The following is a 4126-nucleotide window of genomic DNA, read 5'->3' on the forward strand; positions in this document are numbered from 1 at the left end:
TATTCATGTATACCCATCAGCAAATGTTTCTTATTTAAATGACAGTTTACTTGCAATTTTCCATTGTTGTCATTTAAACTAGAGGGCGAACAAAAGACCGTTTGTTCAGTGATGCCAGACATTCTCTGTTAAATATCCCACGGAAATGGGGAAAAAATCCCTCAATTACCCACATCTTGAAAATTTATCCCACAAAATTCCCAACGAATTTAAACATATACATGTTTCAGTAGTAAAGAAGTAAAATTCATATAAAATAATAATAATAGTTTGGCGCTTACACATATGTGCTTTTCCTCCAATTTGTGGCGGTCCCCTTGATGTTGTCACACAAACGGGAGGGACCTACAGTTTTACGCCGACTCCGAATGGCGAGTGTATTTTTATGAGAAGCTGTTTTTCATGGCAGGAATACACTCGGAGGTTTGCCATTGCCTGTCGAGGGCCGACCGCTGTTAAGAAAAAAACCCCTTTTTCTGCATTTTTTTCACTCATTCATTTTTTCCCTTTCATTTTTTTGCTCACTCACTAAGGGCCTAAAAGAATTTTTTGGTGACTTTAAAATTGAAGCACATTCATGTGCTATTTAACATTTCATCAGATAATTTGTTCCGCTTTTTACATGAAACACCAGTTACAACTGAAAAGATTCTTTCTTACTCAGCGCTTGAATTGGTTAACGTAAGAAAATTTTCGAAATTGTCCTTATACTTTTTAACAATTATATACCATTTCACTCCACATCACATCTTCAGAACGATTAATTACGTAAGAATGTCGAATATTCTTGAATTTTGATCAATTATGCAACAATAACTGCGTCAAAAGAAAATCCTTTATTTATATGAAGTGTCCCTTTTTTCCCTTCTAATAATTTTTGATGCAAAATATCCCTCAAATAGGGAAATTACCCACAATCTGGCATCACTGCGTTTGTTCTTTTCACCCAATCGTTAGATCTGCACTAGAGTATATGTTTAGTGTAAAATTTAGTTTTTTAAAAAATCTTTTTTTGAAGATTTTTAATAAAAAACAGCCCAAAAAATCGTAATTTTCAAGATAAATCTTGACTTATGGCAACGCTGGTTGAGCCTTATAATTAATTTATGTTTATCCGATGAAAAACATTTACTATGCATACACGGTAACCCCAAGTCTCAGTACGTGCAATTCCTTGATTAATGCAAGTCTCTCAAACAAAACATTGTAAACTTTATAACTGCAATTTCAAAACAATTTAACTCAATACCTATAACATTCTTGGGTAATGCATGCCACACGCAAATTTTTAATTTTCTGTCTTTCGTTGACTTACCAGTATTAAGTACTAAAAAGTGGTGTTCAGTTAAAGTGATGTGTGATGAGTTTAAAATAAACAAAGCAACTGTTATAAGAATTAGTCAAAATGAGACATCGTCTGCGGTACTTGCCATCGCGAATGCGTATAGGCCCATACATCTTTCCCCTCGAAAACTCCAAGAGCCGCCTCATCAGAAGTTTTCATCGTCCATGCATCCGCGGCGTAAACCAGCACGATGATGAGTGATTATGGAGAGTGATTTTTGTACGGCTAGAAGACTTTACTTCTTAATTGGCTACTCAGTCCGAAGTTGCACTTGTTGGCAAGGGTGATTCTCCATCGGATTTCAAGGCTGATCTTTTTATCGGTAGGCTGGTTCGTAAATAAACGAAGTCAAACTTGTAACTGTCAACAGTGATGTCGGTGCCAAGACGCTTATGCTCTGAATTTTTGTGAGATGACAAGAAGATTTTCGTTTTGTCCTCGTTCGAAATGATTAGAGCCGAAATTTCATAATTTTCCTATCATTTTGTTAAAAGATTGTTTTTTTTTTTTAATTCACAACTGCAATATCGTGAACTTAATCTTCCACAAATACGGCTTTGACTCATATTGTGCAAGAAATTTCCGCCAAAATACTTTTTACTTAGAAAATTGAGCTAATTTCACCACTCACGACACCAGCAGCTGGTATAATCACACCCAAAAACATGCACGGTCAATCGAATTGATGGGACATTTAACAAATTAAGCATATTAAGGGCAGTAAACTTATCTATTTTAAACTATAGTTAAATCGTTAATAGATAAGTTAACAGCCTTAACACTTTTACAGTAATATGTATAAAAACATAAGGAACATACAATACATATAGATACATATGTATATATTTCAGTCTTTCTTAGTTTAAAAATTCGTCTCTTACATAAATGAAAAAAATGAGATCAAATTAAGCATATACAACTTTTTCATGCCAAGTATAAGTAAATTCTCCAAAGGCCTAAAAAGAGGGCTAGGGGGCTAGGGGCAATTTTAAATTTATGTGGCCAAAAAAAGTATGTGGTAGTTAAATCTAGCCACCAAAGGGCTAAAACGGTAACGCTGATCCTATCCAATCAGTTTTGGGCTTCAGTCTTTCACACAACACGCTGGATAAAATAGTTGGCGAGCATGGCGAGGTCGCCTTTCTTGTGGTTTGGGCAGAGCACACTTGAATTCCAATCGTCGGGCATGAACCTTATTAGCTCCTCGCCATCGTTCCTGAATAGCTCGGCTGACAGGCCGTCAGCTTCAGCTACTTTGTTATTTTTCATCAGCATAATCGCTATTCATACCTGGTTATAGTCAGGCGCTGGTACATCGACCCCATCGTCATCGACTGGGGGCTCGGGTTCGTCTCCTCCACTCCTTTCAGTGCTGCTGCCATTCACAGGGATCGAAAAGTGTTCCCTCCATAACTTAAGTGCGTTCTGGACATCGGTAACTAGGTCGCCATGGTTGCCCCTACAGGAGTTTTTAAACCTTCCGTAATTCGCTCAACTCTCCGCTAAATATTTCGTGTGCTTTTTCTGTCGGCCAGTATTTCAAGCTCTTCGCACTCACGTATATCGACCTGTCTCTTCTTATTGCGGCAAATACGTCTAGCTGCCCGCTTCAGTTACCTGTTAGACGTCGCAATGCTCCACGCTTACTTTGCCTTGCCCCGTCCATCGAATTCATAAATGGCGGTGATATCAGCCTTCATTTTCCCGAGGACATCAACCAGCCGGGCATAGGCACCTTCCCGATTGAGGGTCCGGATATTCCAGGTGCATACCCTCAAGTCATAGTCCTTTATACGTTTGTCGTTATCGTCATCAAAAGAAGGAATTATCATCCGAGGCATGTTTTGTTTCATTGGGCAGGCTTTTCACGTGGCGGGACTCAAGCCCAGCGCACGTTTCGATTAAATAAAAACACCAATTTGGCACCAATTTACTCAAAATTGATGTTTGAAATAAATCCCTAGCAATAATATCTAATAATAGATTGGCGCTTACACAATGTGTTGATGTTGTTACACAAAGAGGAGGCACCTAAAGTTTTACGCCGACTCCGAACGGCGATTGTATTTTTATGAGAAGCTGTTTTTCATGATAGAAATATACTCGGAGGTTTGCCATTGCCTGCCGAGGGGCCACGGCTGTTAAGAAGAAAAAACACTTATCTATATATTTTGCGATGTTGTTTGACCGGCGATTGAACCCAGACCCTGCGGTTTGGTAGCACGCACTGCTAACCACTACACCACCCTAGCAATAACAACGATTATAAAATATTTTTGGAAAATGCGCGTGGCACCGCCTACTAATGACAACATACGTTNTCCACGGCTGTTAAGAAAAAACACTTATCTATATATTTTGCGATGTTGTTTGACCGGCGATTGAACCCAGACCCTGCGGTATGGTAGCACGCACTGCTAACCACTACACCACCCTAGCAATAACAACTATTATAACATATTTTTGGAAAATGCGCGTGGCACCGCCTACTAATGACAACATACGTTTTTCTGGGTAACCGCTTTATTGATTTCACCCAACCACGTTTAAATTATTTCATTAAGTCTAACTGAGCATATTATCGAAAGATATTGAAATAGGGGTAAGAAACATTGTTTACCATTTGATAGAAGGTTGCAGAAAAGTGAAAGAAACACATTTAACACGTGCGCCGGGAATTTAATATTCGGCTTCGCCCGAACTTAGACTTCTTTACTTGTTTAATAATATATTTTCCTTATGATATTTTTAAGCAGTGATATTGATGGGATTTTTTTGGGC

This window comes from Rhagoletis zephyria, unplaced genomic scaffold (assembly GCF_001687245.7).
Source record: "Rhagoletis zephyria isolate East Lansing unplaced genomic scaffold, Rhagoletis_zephyria_1.1 Rzeph_scaffold_00936, whole genome shotgun sequence".
NCBI lineage: Eukaryota > Metazoa > Arthropoda > Insecta > Diptera > Tephritidae > Rhagoletis > Rhagoletis zephyria.